We start from the raw sequence: 20,177 nt of genomic DNA, 5'->3' as shown, positions 1-20,177 counted from the left end.
GATCTTCTGGAGGAAGGCATGGCATCCCACTCCAGTATTCTTGCCTGGAGAACCCCATGGACAGAGGAGTCTGGAGGGTTAGAGTCCATGGGGTCGCAAAGAGTTGGACGTGACTGAAGCGACTTAGCACGCTTGCATGTGGGCTTCAGCATATGAATTTTGAGGGAATGCAAGCATTCAGTCCATGACACCTGCAGTGAGAGGAAGTCAAGTCAGTCCTTCAGAACAATGATATTATTTATATCTGAAAATACCACTAGCCAAGGGGAGCCTCCTGCCCCTTGAGCTCAGATCAAGTATAGAAACATTCACAGTATTAGTTATAAAGGTCAGTAGTAAAACCTTTTCACTGTTGCTCAGAATTGATTACCTTTCATACATGTACATCTCCACCCCAATATCATTTATCCATCAACAAATTCTCAGATATCCACTGTTGCCTTTATACACACACACACAGACCTACACACACAACTCTGGACATAACTCCTTATTGTTTTAAATTAGTCTATTCTTTTGCTTCTCAGAACTATAGAGATCATGCCTAGGTAGCCTGGAAGATCTTTGGATGTTGCAGATCTGGCTGTTTTCCTCACTGATCCATTTCAGTAAGAGAAGGTCTCAGAGAAGGGGGCTCTCTTTTGAGGGTCATGTCTTTTAATCAAGTTTGGTTTTTTAAAATTTTGTAGAATTTGGACTACAGAGGAAAAAACTTAAAAAAATAATATTTTTCTGTAATCATAGAGCTGATTTGTTGACAAAGGGCATTTTCCTGTTTAATGCTTAATTGTAGTGTTCTGTATTATAAAATTTTCCTTTCCTGTCTTCAGCCATCCTTTTAGTATTCTTTGGCTAATTCAGTCATTAAAAAATGATGTTGTGGAAGAATACTTAGTGATTTAGTATGAGACATAGTTAAGTGAAAAAAAAGTTATAAAATGGAATGTACAGTATGATCCCACTTAGTACCAAAAATATATATTCTATGCATAGGAAAGTCTGGGAGGGTATTATGCTCAAAATGTTAACAGGAGTTATTTCGGGGTAGTGGGATTGTGGGTTATTTTAAATTTTCTTCTTTTTGCATAAGTGTAGTTTCTAAATTTTCTGCAGTGAATATGTATTCCTTTTATAATAAGGACAAGATCACAGATCATGCCAAAGGCTGTTCAGATTCTCTGACCACAAGGGGCCCAGGTTGCTCCTCCTGTGCTGGACAGCTCCCATGCTCAGCCTGGGGTTGCCCACCACAAACTTCCCTCCCAACACTCCTGGGACTCTGGGCTGGGCAAAGCTGACGCTGGTTTACCCTAGTGCTGAAGTGACTTGGCGACCCCTCCCTGACAGGTGGGTTTATCACCACCCTCCTTGATGGGCCTCTAGTCCTCTACTGTACCCACGCCAGCCAATGGTTGTGCTGGTGGCATAGCTGGTTAAGTCCAGGGTATGGCTGGGGCATGGCCTCAGGAGGATTTCTGAAGCCTGAACAGTCCCCCCAGCACCTCCCACCGCCACTTCTGGAGGCATGCTTGGCCCCCAGCACCCACTGCAGCTGGGGAAGATGGACAGTTCAGCCTGTCCCATCCCCAGGGTGGTCCTACAAGAAAAGCAAAGGACAGAGCTTGCATGGTAGAGAAGGCCAAAGCCCAGCTACCCCACCAACTAGCTCTTCATCGACTCTCTGAGCCTCAGCCTCCTTAACCTACAAAATGAGGATGATGCTGTGAAAATGAGATGAAAAACGAGGTTCAAGGACCTTGGGTGGGGCTTGAAACAGGGCGGGTACTGAGCATATATGCCTCCTCTTTCTCACCTTTAAGGGAGGCATAGTCCAACTGGGGACACACCCACCCTGGTATAAACTGGTGAAGTTCACTGGGGAAGCTTCTACATGTCAGTGGACATTCAGGTCCAGATTGATGAGGGCTATTTCAACAGGAGTCGTTCGTTCTTTAACACACATGCATGTATGCACATACATTTTTAACAGTCTCCTGACAGAAGAGAGTCATGGAGCAGGGACTGGTCCCTGTGGCCTTGCTTGTGTCCTGGGAGTCTAGTGCGCATGTGATTCAACAGTAGCCACCCCTGGACAGGGCAGCAACCAAGCTTTCCAGCATCATCGAGGCAGAGGCCAGAGCCCCAGGATTACTCCTGGCTGCTCTGTCCTGGGGAGCAGCAGCAGGAGCAAGGGGAGGCTCCCTACTCTGAAGGTGTGGGCCTCCCTCACTGGCCAGGTCATCTTCCTCTCCTCTGACCTCCTAAATATCGTCTGCTGCCCAGTCCACTGGCCTTGGACCTTGGATCTGTCCACTCGTCTCCATTTCCTTGGGCACTAGCAACCACTGTCGGCTTCCATGCCTGTGGCCTTGATGCTTCTGTCCTGCAGTGAGAGACCCTCCTGCACTGCAGATCTGCTCATGCTGGCCCCTGCCTCACCCATCCGTGCTGCCCAAGGGCTCTGAACGGTCCAGCCTGGCTTTGCTGCAGGCCACCCAACTCTGCCTTTAGGGCCAGCACATGGGGGACATTACAACAGGGAAACTGGGCCTACCTCTCCCCGCTTCCCCGACTCCTGTGCAGTTCTCACACAGATCTGTCATGCAGAGGACCACTTTGGGATGTCCTGGAGAAACAGGTGAGAGGTGTCATGGTAGTTCTGGTGAGACCTCCCTAAAAAAATCAGATGAGGGCTAAAGAAACGCCAAGGAGGGCACTGGGCCATCTGCTCTGCTTTCTGCAAACCTGAGCCCTGACACAGCAAAATCTGGCCATGAGTATTCAGATCACACGAAGCCCCTCTCTAGCCGCAGCCCCCTCTTGAATTGGTGTTTGCTCAAGCCCATCGCTGGTGAGAGTGTTTGTGCATGGAGGAAGCTGGTCAGGTGGAGCAGCTGGTCAGGAGGGAAGTGTTTCAGAGATGGAGGTGAATCACTGCGAACATGATTGGATTTACAAAAATTGGTTTGACACAAATTTTCAGGAATCCATCTGGGCTCCATGAGAGGTAGAGCTGTTCCCTTTTCTAGATTCCCAGGAAGCTTATGTTCTGGGGAAACTGGGTGTATTTGCTGCCAACAGAGGTTTTATTTTTAGCCAAATGTGAGAAAGGGAAGAGGGGCCCAGAGGTGGGGGCCGAGGTGCCCTGAGTGGAGCCATGCTGGTGGGAATAGTGGTGAAGAGGGCAGCCCTTGAGGTGGAGACTGGGACCCGACCTCAGAGGGTCTGCCACCTTTTTCCTTCGGGGGAAGATGGTTCCCTGCTGCAAGCCTCTCTGTGGGCTGGGATGCGATGGTGCGGCCAGTCTCCTCCCCCCACTTGTGTGCTAAGATGAATACCAAACGCTACCAGCCATCACGCGTTCTAAATTTACAGGGTGCTTGTCCTTCACTGGTTGCTTAAAAGTGAAGCTGCCTTAGATGACGAGGATGCTAAAGCTGGAGCAGCGTGGCAGCTGCCAGTTTCGCGGGCCCCACCTGCTGGCGTGTGCCGCCCTCGCCCGAGCCCTGCGGCCTCCTCACCCCACCTGGGCCTCCTGGGTGGGGCAGCGGTCAGAGGCCACAGGGAAGGGTGGGCTTGCAGCCGGAGCGCCCCTCCCCTGATGCAGGCACAGTCTGTGTGGGGACTGAGAGGTAGGATCTGGGCACTTGGCAACGACAGTGGTGTTTCTCTGTGCTGCACCTCCCAGCTGGGAGCCTGCTGTTCTATTTTCCTCACCACCAGAACTGGCCAAGTCCTCGGCCTGGTGGAGCCCTGCAGGGGCAATGCCCTAGGAGAGGTTGAGGGGGTGCAAGCAGGCACCAGAATGCCACCCCCTACATCCACCACTAAATCTCAAGCTGCTTAGAGTCCACTGCTGAGAACAGACCCTCTTGAGATGCTTGTGGCCTTGGAGGAGCTGTCCCCCCCACCCCTGAACTCCCAGAGGCCCATCATCTGTGCACCCTCAGCACTCTGCGCCGCCTTACGGTTCCGTGATGAGGACCCATAGGAGCTTTATCAGGGTTCCCCCAGCCCTGGGGGAGGCTCATTGTTTCTGAAGCCCCAGGGCTGAGACAGGCCAGGGCCCAAGGATGGAGTGAATAAAGGAACAAGGGAGAGCCCACCACCCACCCTGGTTTCTCCTGGTCTGGCTCTCGGGGCTGGCTTTCCTCTTAGTGTTGAACTTCGTGGGTGGATTTCACCACAACCTCAAAATAAAATACTGTCACCTGAGCTCCAGGTGAGCAATTTCTGGGCATGGGCTGAGGCATGAAGATGGAGATGGCATGGTTCTGGCCCACATGCATCTCATACACTCGAGGGGAGCTGGACACATGAACTGTGTTGGGTGGATGAATGCTGGCAAGTGTTTATTCACAGAGCACTGAGAGTGATGAGAGAGGGTGAGGAACGTGGCATTTTGAGTAAGTCACCCCCCCGCCCCCAGCCAACCATCCCAAAGTCTCACTGCAACTTTCCATGGCAGGAAGGGCTGCTGGCCTCCTGGGTGTGCATGACCAGAGGGAGGAAGGCCAGAGGCCTGGGGCATCTGGACCCTTGCAGACGACGGGTGAAGTGCAGGGGCCGGGGGTGGTGGAGCATGTGTGGGCAGGAGAGTGATGTGGGATTCAGAGAATGGACCTCGGCAGGCTCAGCGGGTGGGGCTATCCAGCTCTAGTACCAAGAAAGCCCTTGAAGCAGGGCCCCCTGGCTGAGTGTGGCCCATCCTCACCCTTTTGAACCTGCTGGACCATCAATTGTAGGTGAAAGTTTTTCCCTAGGCTTGATGTTTGTCTTAAAAATATTCTGTCCCTGTGGGTTTTTATCTTTACTCTGAAATTCTTTTAGTTTGGGCTTCCTGTCCTGAATCACATCAGAAATGCTTATTAACAACTTTCTGGCACGTTCCCTTCTCTGAAAACACAGATTAACATCCAGGTACCAGTGCAGGGTGCTCACCCTAGCTTGGCCTCTCCAGAGTTCATGGAGCTTGCACTCACTTTGCCAGAACTGAGGTTTTTTTCCCCAAGGTGGGTAAGAAGAAAACACTGTGGGCATGTCCTCCTCCCCATGGGGGGTGTACTCCTTGTCTTTACATCCCTTTAAAAATCCCCCCATCCATGCTTTGTATAAGTTCAAACCAGCTCCTGTAGAGTTGAAATGTTCTGGAGCAGGGCTCTGTAAACTAGCTCTGTCAATGGCCAGGTAGTTAGTATTTTAGGGCCAGGAGGTCTCTGTCACACAACTTAACTTGGCCATCAGTGTGAAAGCCACCTTAGATAATATGTAAATGAATGAATGTGGCTATGTTCCCATAGCTTTGTTTACAAAACAGGTGGGAAGCTGTGTTTGTCCCCTGGCCTTGGTTTGCTGACCTGTTGTAGAGCGTCCAGGGACTCCTGGAAGACTTCGGGTCCATCTTTTTCCCTTTGGGGGACAAAAGGCTCTTCTTCCTTTTCTCCCTCATGCCTTCATGCTTAATCTGAGCTTCCTTGGCTGGTAACACCCCTAAGTTCCCCAGCATCACCTCCCGTGACGTGTGTGTAGGTCTAGCCCACTGTCTCCTTTAGAAGGCCCCTCTTCTTGCACAGACTTGAGTCTGCTACCTGCGTCTGTGGCCAGCTTCCCCATGACCCCTCCCCACTTTCAAAGGCACTCCCCTCTGCACTTCAGAACTGGCCAGCTCCTGTGCTGGGCACCTTGCTGGTGTCCAGCTGCCTCAAGCAGTCTGTGGCTCCCTCCCTTCTTTGTCTGAATTCCTCTAGACACTCCTGGTCCCCAGTTGCCTCCCTCCTGGGAGCCACAGAGCTGGTTCCTTGGGTGTTTGAAAAATGCAGGCTCTAAGTGACAGCTTGTTTCCCTGAATGCCTCTTTTTACCTCTTACTGGAAATCTAGACTTTGCTTCCTGACAGTAAGGTCTCAAATTCACCTGTAAGCCAGGTGATTTATGTGGGGTGGGACACAAGCCTTTGTTGGACTTTGTAGCATCTTGTCAAACAAAATAATCTTTTCCCTCCTAACTTGTCTTTGGCAATAACTCGCAGGAAATTGAAAAATCAGTGCATAGAATCCTAGGTAGCCTTCATTGGGATGAAAGTGAGTTTTTGATGTCAGGAGTATCCTTTGGGCACTAAAAGAGGTCTAAAAAGAAACAATTTGGAATTGACTCTGAATGATGTCTTCCTGCACCATTTGCACCTGCTCACTGTTACTAGGGGGCAGTTACTTAGCCCCCCTGCCTTCATCCTGCCAGAGTTTTTGAGCAGGGCTTTGGGGGCACAGTGGGCCGGGAAAATAAGCATTGCCTCAGTTACAGCAACACCTGGGAAGTCTCAGGTGGGAAGGAGAGGCACTTGGAAGGGCTGTGATGTGGAGGTGTCGGCAGGAACCCGCTTCCCTGAAACCTTTAGGGGAGAATCTTTCCTGGCCTCTCCTAGCTTCTGGTGGCTGCCGATAGCCCTCGATGTTTCTCAGCTTGTAACTGCATCACTCCAGTCTCTGCCTCTGTCGTGACATGCCCATCTCCCTGTTTCTGTCCTCTCTTCTTGTCAGGACACCCATGATATTGGATTAAATGCTCTACTCCACTGTGACCTCATCTTAACTTATATCTTATTCTATCTACAAAGACCCTGTTTTCAAATAAGGTCGCATTGAGAGGAACCAGGGGTTAGGATTTCAACATTTCTTTCGGTGAGTGGGTGGGGAAGGACACGATTTGACCCACAGCAAACACGGGCCAAATAGAAAGAGGGAGAGGCCAGATTCCGTGTGCTGCTCTGCTGGGACCCCACCGTGCCCCTCCCTTTCTTCTTGGAGCCCCTCCCGGCTAGTTTTAATGAGGTGCTGCCTGACAGCAGACTCACTGAGAGGCACTAACAGGCGCACTCTTCTATTATTGTGGCTGCCAGCACTCCAGGACCAACTGGGTTTACAAAAATAAAGTTGTATCATCTGCTGCATGTACCGCATCCCCTAAAACAGGTTATTAAGGGGAAGTGGGGAATATCGGAAACAGATGGAGGAGTCTTTGATTTGCATAAGGTGCCATTTGCATGGCTCAGAAGCCTCTATGGAGGGAATAATGTATAGAAATACACATACGTAAGCCCTCGGTTGGGAAACAGAGGCACACTGATCAACCACAAAAATAGATGTGAGAGAGACCAGGCTAGGAGGGAGAGGGAGAGGGAGGCAGGCGGGGAGAGGATAACAAGCAAAACCAGTGCCCAGCACAGAACTCCCAGCGCAGCTGTGGAGCCGCCCTCCCTCCAGCTCCTTTTCCAGCGTTGTGGTTTCAGAGCTGATAGATTTTATACATGCAGTGGCAGGATGGTATTTCCGAAAGATCTGGCTTTTCTTCTCTCTCCCAGAAGGGCAATTGGAAAAAAAAAAAAAGACAAGAAAAAGAAGAGCATAGTTACCAGCAAGCTGGCTGGATGATCCTGGCAGACAGAAGTTTGTGTGCGTTCTTGGGGTCCCCTGGTGCAGAGAGCTAGTCCTTCACACAGAAAGAGACAAGAGTGAGGAATGCACAGAGTGGTGATCCTGCCAGGAGAGGAGAGGAGATGAGATGAGAGGGTGGGCTCAGGATGGTGATACCTGATCCTGGGATTGGCCGATGGTGGCGGCAGGGGGAGTCCTGCGGGTCTGCTACCTGTGAGATCCTTCTGTGTCCCAGCCCCTCGCAGTCCTCAGCCTTGCTGACTGATGCTAAGAGCTGGAGGGGCTGGGCTGGTATCACAGGGTGGTTTTGTCCCATACTTTCTCACGTGCCTGGTTCTCTCACCAACACAGGTGTCACTGGAAGATGGTAGGTGGGTCACTGTCTGCACAGGGCCCTCTGCAGGGAACAAGACAGCCCTGGTTCAGCTGTGCTCTGACCCTTTAATTGTATGTGCCAGGGTGACAGAACTGAGAGCCAATGTCTGTTTCATATCCAGCTGCTGGAACATGGTTTAGCCAGAACAGAACTACTTCCACCTCCCACCTACCTTTGATTTGTCGATTCCAGGGTCCTCTGCTTTGACCATTCTGAACTCTCTGCTGATCAGACACTTTCTAATTTTTGACCTGTTTCAGCAGTGGGATGGGGGCTGCTCCTTGGCTGGGCATGTGGACTGCTGTCCTGCCATCACTCTCTGTTAGTGCCCGTTGATGAGGGAGTAGGACCCCACCTAACTCCCTGGGGCTTAATACCATGACAGAGGTGACAAAATGTATGGATGACTGTTGGAGTCACCTCTGCTTTGGGAAGGAAGCCACTTGGCTCAGTGGCGTAGCCGTCTTCCTCATGAGCCATGTGAGTGCTGTCCACTGGCCTGCTGACTAAGGCAGCTGGTTGACCACCGTGGGGCTATGCTCCCCTTGTGGAATGGAGCTGTTGCTGGAAGGAGACCACCCAGGGCTCCACTCCCCAGGCCTCACATTCCTGGGAGTCATGTGACTAGCTCTCCCTCATGGACTGTGAGTGGAAGTGATGCCTGTCACTTCTCGGCGAGGGGGTGAGGACTGGGGGGCAACCTTCTTTCCTAGCTCTTGTCTCTGGGTTGTGGCTGAGAGAAGGGTAACTGGGGCCCTGGGCCCTGCATGGGAGCTGAGGCTGACTGTGAGGGGTGTTGTGATGTGAAGACCCGTGTACAGCAGTTGGCTTGTCCTGGTGAATTCAACCGCTTTCCCTATGCTTTTCTACCAGGCTGGATGTTAGTGGTTTCCATACTGGGTGGGTGGCATCCGCAGCATCTGGCCAGTTGTTATCTCAAGAGATTGGTCAAAATTCTAAATAAAAATGAGTTTCCATGCCTTTTGGTTTGAAATTTATACACAGGACATATACTCAGACAAGAAAAGAGATTTCCATTACAAAACTCTAAGCTTAGAAAAATAGATGGTAATGAGTGGTATTACAATTTACTTCCCAAGGAATTCCAGTCAAGTGCCTTTAAGACATTGAGATCCCGGCAAGCGTGAAAACTTCTATTTGATTTACATGTACATGATTAGAGAGTGCTTCAGAGGTGCAGATAGCCCTCCCCTATTGGAGATGGAATGGGGGTAAGAGAAAGCTCTGTGGTGAGAAATGAAACCGAAATTGCCAAGGCACAGCCCCTATGGAAAGAACAGGAATCATTTTCTTGGAAATGAGGATCGTGGGCTTTCTCCTTTGTTGGGAAACTCATTGGTGAATCCAGGTGATCTCAGCAGAGGGGCCTGCCAGGTGAAGTGGAAGTCTTTGCCGTCTGGCTCATCTGGTCTGGAGTGCATTAGAGATTCTCATCACCTGACATACCTGTGCTCCTTTAATTTACAGCAGCCTTGTCAACCAGGGGAGGTTTTATACCCAGAGACATTTGGCATTGTCTGGAGAGATTTTGATGGTCACAGCTTGGGGGGCAATGGCAGTGCTCTGGCGTCTAGAGGGTGTAGGCCACGGACACTGCCCAACACCACACTGTGCCCAGGATGGCCCCACCTATCAGTGGTGCTGAGGCTGAGAAACCCTGACTTGTGGGGCACCTGGCAAGGTTGGGAGGTGCCAGAGGGCGAAAGCTATGCAGACAACATTCTTTAAGCACCATGGCGGGCACTTGCCTGATGGTGAATTATACTCTGGGATCCTTGCTTTTGAGTTATGTGACTGTGCAGGTCCTGAGCATGTGGTGCCTGGGGAGAGTCTGTAAGAAGGGTGACTTCTCTGCTTCTCGAGGCATGAGGCGGGGCAGAGCTGCTTTTACAATTGCTTCTCCAGCTGAGGCGTTTGCTTCCAGATGCAGTGCCCTGTGCTCAGTCCAGACTCGGTGCCCTGCCGGAGACAGCAGTCTGGGACCCAGCATTCCACACATCGTTGGCAGGGAGCAGCTTTCACCACTTGAAGCTGACATCCTGGGGAGCGGGACCTTGCTGACTACTCAAGAACACTGCTTTGCAATGGACGCCCAGGGTGGACATGCTGGGCAGGAGAGAGAAGCCATTGTTTTGCTGTTGTTTCTCCTCTTAAAACCATTGAAAGGCTGGAGCAGAGCTCAGCTGCCTCTACCAAGCAGGGCGGATGGGGGAGAGGCTGTGTTAGGCACATAGAAACCGCTTGCCCACGTTAATGCTGGTACTGTTTGTAAATATCGGTTCTAGGAAACCAGCTCTAACCTGCGGTTTGTCTGCCGTGTGTTGGTAAACCTGCCCGCACGTCACTCTTGGCAGTACTCTTCTGTCAAACTCATTTCTTATCCAAATGGGGAATAGAATGATTTCATTATTCTAGAACTCTCCAGAATCCTGGGTTCCACTCCCTGTAGGGAGAGTGGAAGTTTCCCATCATAGAAGAAGGGTCTGGGGATCATTTAACCCAACTCTGGTTTTAACAATGGGGAAACTGAAGTCCAGAAGGGAAAAGCGAAGAGGTGGTCACAAGTGTAGGACTGAAATTCTGGCCTTTTGTCTCCCAGAAGAAAGCCTAAATCCACCTAGGAGGCAAAAACGTAGGACCTCTTAGGGGTGTCTGGCAACTCATTTTGATGGCACTGAGGGCAGGAAGGGGAGGTGAGATTCAGGATACAGAGACTGTGGGAGGTAAGGTACCAGGATGCTGGACATCCCAATATTGGCCAGCTGGAAAGGTTTGACTTTGATTAGTTTTGCATTTCATCGAATTGCATTTAATTCGTGTGTTTGCTGGTCTTCCACTCTCCCATTGGACAGGCAGCTGTCCCACCCCTGGTCATACTCCTGGCATCTGGGCATTTGCTGGATGCTCAGGGCTTGGGCTTAGCAACTCCTGTTGAATGAACCAATGGATTCCTTGATCTGTTCTTTGATCAGCTCATGGGGACACTGAACTTGAAAGAAGGAAACTCATTGACTAGAACTTTGGTCTTTTTACCATATGCTGTAGACTGAATGTTTCCAATCTCCTGACATTCACATGTTTAAAAGAATCTCTGACATGATGGTATTAGGAGGTGAGAGCATTTGGGATGTGATTAGGTGATCAGGGTGGAGCCCCTGTAAATAGGGTTATGCATGTGTGCTAAGTCGCGTCCGACTCAGCAACCCTAGGGACTGTAGTCCAGCAGGCACCTCTGTCCACATTCTGTCCCGCAATTCTGGGAAGCCTGAGATCAGGTGCTCGCAGCTTCTGTGTCTGGTGAAGACTCTCTGGCCATGGATGTCTCACCACGTCCTCACGAGGCAGAGAGAGACTGTCTCTTGGGTCTTTTCTTCCAAGGGCACTAATCTCATCATGAAGGTCCACCCTCACAGCTGACTCACCCCCACTTCCAAAGGCCCACCTCCAGGTAGCATCCCACGGGAGGTTAGTGTCAACATGTGGTACTTTCAATCCACAGAGTCGGGGTGGCCCCATGGAGCTCCTGGCCCTGGTGTCAGCGGGAGAGTTTCTGTGTCTCGAGATGGAACTAGGGACTTATAGTTACTGAGGAGTGCTTTTGAGGAGGAAAAGACTCTTTAGACTCTTGGACTCGGGGCATGGTGATGCCTTCAATGAGACTTCACTACAAAAGGCTTCTGTAGCCAGAGCAGTTTTTAGAACAGGCGTCAGAGAGCAAAGACACCTGGAGATTGAGTCCTCTGGGGCGCCTAGTGCCTCCCAAACACCATTTTCCAGCCTTGGAGGCATACTTTTTATGCCTTTTTAGGAGCATTTCGTCGACTCAATGGACATGAGTTTGAGCAAGCTCCAGGAGATGGTGAAGGACAGGGAAGCCTGGCGTGCTGCAGTCCGTGGGGTCGCAAAGAGTCAAACGTGACTGAGTGACTGAACAATGACAACCTGGGTGCAACCCTCTATCATGGCCTTAGTTAATTCCTACCTCCTTCCCCACCCCATGCCAAAACTGAGATTGGCTGCCCCACAGTGCTGGGCGTAACAGGTGGGCTCCCTTCCCGGATCCTGGAGCAATAACTTCATTGAGAAACTTGCATGTCTACTTCACCCTCAATGGGAATTTGTCAGGCTATACAATTAAAGGTTAAACTATATAGGATTTTTAATGACCTGAAATAATTCACCTGTTTATATTAGCAAAAAAGTAAATTGAGAATATATAAATATTGAGTCCCAATTGGACTGTATACAAACACTCATTACTCAAGGCATCCTTTAGACAGTGGGTTTTGCCAGTACGTAATGATGGCACCCTACTTCAGTACTCTTGCCTGGAAAATCCCATGGACGGAGGAGCCTGGTGGGCTGCAGTCCACGGGGTCACGAAGAGTTGGACACGACTGAGCGACTTCACTTTCACTTTTCACTTTCATGCATTGGAGAAGGAAATGGCAACCCACTGCAGTGTTCTTGCCTGGAGAATCCCAGGGACGGGGGAGCCTGGTGGGCTGCCATCTATGGGGTCGCACAGAGTCGGACACGACTGAAGTGACTTAGCAGCAGCAATGGATTATAAAATGGATAATGCCCATTGATCCTATAATCCCATTTCAGGAAACATGGAACACAGAAATTGCTAAAATACCCAATCTTCCTTGCACAAGTATACTTATATCTGCACTAAAAAATGAGAAGTATTTAAACAAACTGTTAATGTGCAATCTTCAGGAATGACAAGTTTGCTGATTATATATTTACATATTAATAAAGGATGAGATGGTTGGATGGCATCACCGACTCAATGGACATGAGTTTGGGTAAACTCTGGGAGTTGGTGATGGACAGGGAGGCCTGGCGTGCTACTGTCCATGGGGTTGCAAATAGTCAGACGTGACTGAGTGACTGAACTGAACTGAGAACCTATTGAAATAATACCAAATTAAAACTGAGTCATATAAAACAGATTCCTGACAAGAGCAAACGTAGGTCAATGATGGGAGAACTGGGTGCCCTTCTGTCTGTCCAATGGCTTTTGTATGACTTGCTGCTGTGTTCCAGGCCCTGGGAGGCTGGGATATGGGACAGTGAATCCGGACTTCCCTGCCTTGAAGGACCTGCTGACTAGTGGTTGGCAGAGTCAGCTAAGTCAAGGAATTCCAGGGTGAGTGACCACTGCTCAGCAGGGTGAGAACTGGGGACTGCTGTGTGCTGCCACCCTGGCTTGGTGCCCCTTCCTAGAGAATGGGTGGCTAGGAGAAGGTCAAATGTGTGTGTATGAGGGCATGACATGTGGGGTGCACACAGAAGCCTGGGGCGGGAGGAAGGAGACTGCATGAGCGACTTCACTTTCACTTTTCACTTTCACTTTTCACTTTCATGCATTGGATAAGGAAATGGCAAAAATAAGACAAGTCCTTTCTGGCTATAAAAACCACGTGAACCACGATGGCATGGCAGGATGGGGGGCCTGCCTGGGGGTTGCATGACAGAGGGCAGAGTGAGATACAGGCAGTGAGGGATGGAGACAGAGGCAGGCTGGTCACCTAGACCTGCTGCTTTTGCGTTAGTTAGGTCACCTGTGCAAAAAAAAAAAATTTTTATAATAGCTTTAATGAGATATAACTTACAACACACTCATTTAAACCATTCAGTTATTTTGAGTATATTCAAAAAAACCACCACCACAGTCCATTTTAAAACACTTTGTTCCCCCAACCACCAAAAAAAAAAAAAAAAAAAGCCCTGTGCCCTTAAGCTGTCACCTTTCAATCCTTCTAAACCCCAGCCCCTGGCAATCATGAATCCACTTTCTCTCTTTCAGATTTGCCCCTTCTGGATTTTTCTTCTAAATGGAATCATATGACTGGTTTCTTTAACTTAACATAATGTTTTTATATGTTATTTTTTAATTGACACTAAAATCTAATGTGGTACTAAAGTGTTCTTAAGAGAAAAATAAGACGAGTCCTTTCTGGCTAGAAAAAAACACGTGAACCACGATGTGGCCCTCCTCCGCTCCTACCTCACACCCAAGCTCTCTGGTCCCTGCCTCCGAGAACCAGCTTTGTCTATGGTGTGGCCGCCCCACAGGGCAGGACAGGGGTGAATTTCAGAGAAGAGGGTGCCCACCATGCACACCTTTGCCAAGGGCTGTGTTTTTTTATTTCCTCCCTTTCATTTTGTCCCCCCCATCCCTACCTGCACCCCTTCCTGTGCTGGATCGGCAAGAGCTTGCTCCAGCGTCTGTGGGCTGCTCACTACCCCCTCCTCATGCCTTTTCTTTATCCAGCCATTTGCTCCTCCTGGTTATGGTTAGGGTTAGCAGATCCTGAATCACAGCCCTGCACCTGGAACCCAGCCCCTCTGGCCTGCAGTCTCAGCGGCCTTATTATTACCCCGTTTCCATCCTGGCCTTGATGGAGCTCTTTTATCCCCATCCCATTCTAGGGTACATGCATGAGAGATAAAGCCCTTATTCTTATATTGTTTTTCCTATTATGACATTCTGCTTACTGTCGAAAAGTGGAACGATACCAAACATCAGAAAGAAAAGAATCCCTCTTTCATCCTGCTACCCTAAAATATAAATAAATGTGGCTCTCTCTGTGTTTATGCATATTTTACACGTGCCTGTGCTCTCTCTTTCTTTGTGACCACAGAGTCCTGGTCCTGCTCCCGAGTTCCTTGCTGGCTTTCTTCCTGGTCCTGTACTTCTGGAGGAGCCTCGCATGCCCGGGATGGCGGGAATTAAAAAGCAACGCTTCTCCTTAAAGTCGCTCAGTAGATACTTCAGTTCAGTTCAGTCGCTCAGTCGTGACCGACTCTTTGCGACCCCATGAATCGCAGCACGCCAGGCCTCCCTGTCCATCACCAACTCCCGGAGTTCACTCAGACTCATGTCCATCGAGTCAGTGATGCCATCCAGCCATCTCATCCTCTGTCGTCCCCTTCTCCTCCTGCCCCCAATCCCTCCCAGAATCAGAGTCTTTTCCAATGAGTCAACTCTTCCCATGAGGTGGCCAAAGTACTGGAGTTTCAGCTTCAGCATCATTCCCTCCAAAGAAATCCCAGGGCTGATCTCCTTCAGAATGGACTGGTTGGATCTCCTTGCAGTCCAAGGGACTCTCAAGAGTCTTTTCCAACACCACAGTTCAAAAGCATCAATTCTTCAGCACTCAGCCTTCTTCACAGTCCAACTCTCACATCCATACATGACCACAGGAAAAACCATAGCCTTGACTAGACGGACCTTTGTTGGCAAAGTAATGTCTCTGCTTTTGAATATGCTATCTAGGTTGGTCATAACTTTCCTTCCAAGGAGTAAGCATCTTTTAATCTCATGGCTGCAGTCACCATCTGCAGTGATTTTGGAGCCCCCAAAAATAAATCTGACACTGTTTCCACTGTTTCCCCATCTATTTCCCATGGAGTGATGGGACCGGATGCCATGATCTTCATTTTCTGAATGTTGAGCTTTAAGCCAACTGTTTTCACTCTCCACTTTCACTTTCATCAAGAGGCTTTTGAGTTCCTCTTCAGTTTCTGCCATAAGGGTGGTGCATATCTGAGGTTATTGATATTTCTCCCAGCAATCTTGATTCTAGCTTGTGCTTCTTCCAGTCCAGCGTTTCTCATGATGTACTCTGCATATAAGTTAAATAAGCAGGGTGACAATATACAGCCTTGACGAACTCCTTTTCCTATTTGGAACCAGTCTGTTGTTCCGTGTCCACTTCTAACTGTTGCTTCCTGACCTGCATACAGGTTTCCCAAGAGGCGGGTCAGGTGGTCTGGTATTCCCATCTCTTTCAGAATTTTCCACAGTTTATTGTGATCCACACAGTCAAAGGCTTTGGCATAGTCAATAAAGCAGAAATAGATGTTCTTCTGGAACACTCTTGCTTTTTCCGTGATCCAGCGGATGTTGGCAATTTGCTCTGTGGTTCCTCTGCCTTTTCTAAAACCAGCTTGAACATCAGGAAGTTCACGGTTCACGTATTGCTGAAGCCTGTCTTGGAGAATTTTGAGCATTACTTTACTAGCATGTGAAATGAGTGCAATTGTGTGGTAGTTTGAGCATTCTTTGGAATTGTCTTTCTTTGGGATTGGAATGAAAACTGACCTTTTCCAGTCCTGTGGCCACTGCTGAGTTTTCCAAATTTGCTGGCATATTGAGTGCAGCACTTTCACAGCATCATTTTTCAGGATTTGAAATAGCTCAACTGGAATTCCATCACCTCCACTAGCTTTGTTCGTAGTGATGCTTTCTAAGGCCCACTTGACCTCATATTCCGGGATGTCTGGCTCTAGGTCAGTGATCACACCATCGTGATTATCTGGGTCATGAAGATCTTTTTTGTACAGTTCTTCTATGTATTCTTGCCACCTCTTCTTAATATCTTCTGCTTCTGTTAGGTCCATACCATTTCTGTCCTTTATCGAGCCCATCTTTGCATGAAATGTTCCCTTGGTATCTCTAATTTTCTTGAAGAGATCTCTAGTCTTTCCCATTCTGTTGTTTCCCTCTATTTCTTTGCATTGATCGTTAGCACCTACTGTGTCCCTGGTGCTGGCTGGGGACGCAGGGACCTGGCTCACCTGCTGGGAGTTCCGGCCACGGGCAGCCACGGGCTCATGTTTGTATGATGAACCAGACCAGGAGCTCCAGGTGCCCGTCGTGTCCCAGGTCAGGCACTCCCCTGCCTGGTGGCCTCCCCGAGACGTGGGCTCTGACTGCTGCCCGCCCGCGCCTCTGCTTCATCACCTGAGCTGGAGACGGGGGCTATTTCTGTCCTTTTAGGTTGCGTAACCTCAGCAATTAGATGACACCATGACCTGACCTCCACTCATCCAGAACTTTTTATTATGCTCCAAGTGCTTAAGTGCTCTCAAGGACCCAGAAAGTGGTTTTTGTTCTTTAAAAAAAAATTTTTTTTATTAAAGCATAGTTGACTTACAGTATTGTGTTAGTTTCAGGTATGTAGCATGGTGGTTCAGTTATTTTTTTTTTTGCAAATTACTTTCATTATAGGTTATTACAAGATATTGAATCTAATTCCCTGCGCTAAACAGTAAATCCTTGTTGCTTATCTACTTTATATATGGTCGTTTCTATATGTTAATCCCATACTCCTAATTTGTTCCTCCTCTCCTCCCCTGGGAGGTGGTTTTTAAGCCTCTGGAGCAGGAAGCCAATGAATTCCGTGTTTGCATGTGGTGTCCCCCAGGGATCGGGGGCACAAGCTTGGAAGGCCCTGCCCACCCCCGCCACTCCCCAGCTCTGTCTCCTTGAACACCCGTGTGCCCTCTCTGAGTGTCTTGGAAGCAAAAGAGCCCGTTGTGCCCCAGGCCTGGCTCCAGAGCCAGAGGTGAGGTCCTCACTCTTAGTGAGTCAGGGTCAGGGCTAGTGATGCAGACCTGCCCGGAGAGGAAAGTCCTGGGGTAGGAGCTCTGCTGTCCACCGAGAACCTCCTGGGAAGGAAAGTCCAGGCAGCTTCTCTTAGCCTCCAGTTCCTCCCCATCTGTTAATGGAGGAAGTCAGACTAGCTGGTCTCCTGGTGCCCTCCAGCTCTAGGACCTCGGGTTCTGGGCCAGAGGGCTGGATCCATCTGCTCATCCACCTTTTGGGGAACGGTCCCTTGGGGTGCTCCCTGCTACAGCTGCTCCTCGATGTCAGCCATGCTGTCATTTCAACCAACTCTTACCTGGGCTCAGTGTCTCCCGAGTGTCCGAGGAGTGTGTGCGCGCGCGTGTGTGTGCATGTGCGCTTGTGTGTGCGTGCACGCGCGTGTGTGCACACCTAGTGTGCTGTGTCCTTTCTGAGTTCTGCACTTCTCTGTTCTTCGGGGCTCTCCCCAGATGACCAGAAGAGGCTCTGACAGTGGGAATAGGACCAGCTTTGCTCCCGTGCCACCTGCAAAGCCGTGTAGGGACGCAAGCTCAGAAGGGCTGGCACTTGATTTGAAGCTCTGCTGTTTCTGTCCTGCAGTGTGAGCAAGGGCCTGGGGTTTTCATTTTGTTCTGAGGCCTGCAACTCACGTGGCTGGTCCTGGTGGAGACCCCTCACGCACAGGGTGACGCGTCAAGTAGAAGCCCCACTGGAAGAGGCCCCTACCATGCTCTTTCCTGCAGCCTTGGAGGGGGGCCCAGCATTAATCTCACCCTCATGCCTGGCCAGCTGAGGCCGAGTGGCAGGGGCTGGCCTCTTGGTGGCGTGACGCTGGATGCCTCCAGGCCCAGATGCCAAGCTCAAGTGGCAGACAACATTAATCACTTTCAAGCCTGTGTCCCTTTGCTTTGGGTGGGGTAGACGGAAGCTGGCTGCTAGGCTGATGTTTAAGCATGGGGAAGGCATTGTGGAGTGTGTGCTGGGGTTTTAATTAGCATCTCTGTTCCTGCCCCTGGGGCCCCCAGCACACTGGGGAGGGCAGCCCGGTTTACTGTGGCTCTAGGCTGCTCCCTATCTCGGCCTAACACTCTCCTCGTCCTTAGCGCCAACCCTGGGGACAGAAGGTCTTGGCAGTCACTCTGCTCCTTCTCTGTCTGTGGCCGGTGGGGACCAGCCTTGGTGCTGGCATCTCCACTTCCGCCCACTGACTCACTCAGTCTGTGGATACATTCCCCAGTGAACCTCTCCTCTGGGGGAGGTGACAAGGATGAAAGCTGGGAAGGGGAGGCGCTGTCCCAGGGAGGAGGCACTGGTCCTGCCTGCCTCCCATTTCCTACACGACCTTGGGCAGTTCCTTTAACTGTGGCCTCATTCTCCTCAACTGCCTGGGTAGACTTGGACTGGATGGCTCCTACTATGCCTTGTGAGTCACTGCAGCTCAGGGGTCCCTGAGACTACCCCCAGGTCCAATGATTCACGGGAGGAAGTCAGCAAAGCTGTTACACTCCTACACGCACAGTCCACCCCAGGGAAAGGACACAGATAAAAGTCAGCAGTGGGACAAGGTGCCCAGGGCAGTGGCCAGGTGAGATCAGGCCTGAGTGTCCCGGTTCCTCTCCCAGTGGAGTCCTGTGGACAGCCCCCAATCCATTCAGAACCATGTTTGACAGTGCTCACCACCTGGGGATGCTCACCTAGCTCTGGGGTCCAGAGGGTTCACTGGGAGTTGACCACATAGACCTCACTGACCACCCACGTGGCTGACCTTTGTCTGCAGCCCCCCAAGAGGTCAAACTGATACAGTGTGGCCTGAGGCCCCCACCCTAAACCACAGTCAGCACAGACTCTCTGGCTGCTGGTAAGGACCCCAGGTAAACACACTCACAAAGACCCTCCAAAGTCTCAGAGGTGACCTCCCAGGAACCAGGGGCAAGGGCCAAACCTGTTTTTGGGGAAAGCTAACCCTATGATGATTCTGGCCTTGCGGACAGGCAAGGTAGAATGAAGACAATCCAGGGAAGAGGGGCCCGCTGCATTCTTAGTACAGGGATGGCAGAGCGGGCAAGAAGAGGGGCTGAGTCCCGGGGGACTGGCCCCTCCCTGCCCCTGTTCGTTCTGTGAGGGCTTGACTCCAGGCATACCCTGGGGAGCTTGGGCCTGACTCTGGGCTGAGCTGTGAAGTCTGAGCCATTCTCAAATGAGAAGGTTTAGGAGACAGCCACATGTGCCTTTCTCACCTGTCACCTTGCTCGTCTCTCTGGCCTTGCTCTCCCCTTCCGGCTGTCCCCTGGCACCTGCCCGGGAGCGTGGCAGCCGGCCTTGGTTGAACAAGTGAGCCCTGGGGCAGCAGTGGGTGTGTGGGCTCCCAGGGGCAGCCCCATCTGCCGAGAGGGCTGTCTGCCCTTCAGGAGATCAGCAGAGTGGAGGCGGCCTTTGTTTCTTCCTTTTTTATGCCGAGTTCAAAGCTCAGCCTTCCTCCCAACCCCTGAGCTCCTCTGTTTACTTCCTGAGCATCCTTTTTCTGGGGCCTGGTGCCCCCAGACCTTTAGGGTACCCACCAGCCCCAGGCTTTCTCCCAGCAGTCCCCTGGGCTCAGCATCCTGAAGCTGCCTCTCCTAGGCCAGCCTCTCCCTTCCCAGTGCTTCTGAGTTCTTTGCCCTGGCAGCCTTGAGCCCCACTTCATTTGGGAGGAAATATTCCACTTATGCCATCTCCTTCCTCCACATGATGGGAAAACAATTTTTGAAATTGTTTTTCTTGAAAGCAGGAAACCAGGAACATGGCTCACTGGGCCTGCCGCCAGCCACTCGGCATCTCCACACTCCATACTTCCTGCAGACTTTCCTGCCCACTTGCTCATTTCATCTTCATGTGAGGGGAGGCAGGGCAGGTGGCGTCACTCCCAATTTGTAGGTGGGGACACAGGCCTGGCTGATTCTCATGGGGCTCCTCCCTGGGGCTTGTCC

General features: G+C 50.6%; 1 protein-coding gene, 1 non-coding gene and 1 pseudogene across 2 annotated transcripts in view; 1 reads left to right on the top strand and 2 right to left on the bottom strand.

Moving 5' to 3' along the window:
* RBFOX3 (RNA binding fox-1 homolog 3) overlaps positions 1–20,177 on the top strand; it is a 439,266-nt gene that overhangs the window by 61,710 nt on the left and 357,379 nt on the right. The gene's annotated exons all lie outside the window — the stretch shown is intronic.
* Positions 283–358, bottom strand: LOC138984014 (small nucleolar RNA U2-30; annotated as a pseudogene).
* Positions 522–601, bottom strand: LOC138984015 (small nucleolar RNA U2-19). Its single transcript, XR_011461375.1, has one exon. It is a non-coding gene; the product is annotated as a small nucleolar RNA U2-19 (small nucleolar RNA).

The sequence above is a fragment of the Bos mutus genome, chromosome 19, assembly GCF_027580195.1.
Source record: "Bos mutus isolate GX-2022 chromosome 19, NWIPB_WYAK_1.1, whole genome shotgun sequence".
Taxonomy (NCBI): Eukaryota; Metazoa; Chordata; class Mammalia; order Artiodactyla; family Bovidae; genus Bos; species Bos mutus.
Note: the sequence above shows the minus strand (reverse complement) of the source record. Positions and strands in the feature narration are given on the sequence as shown.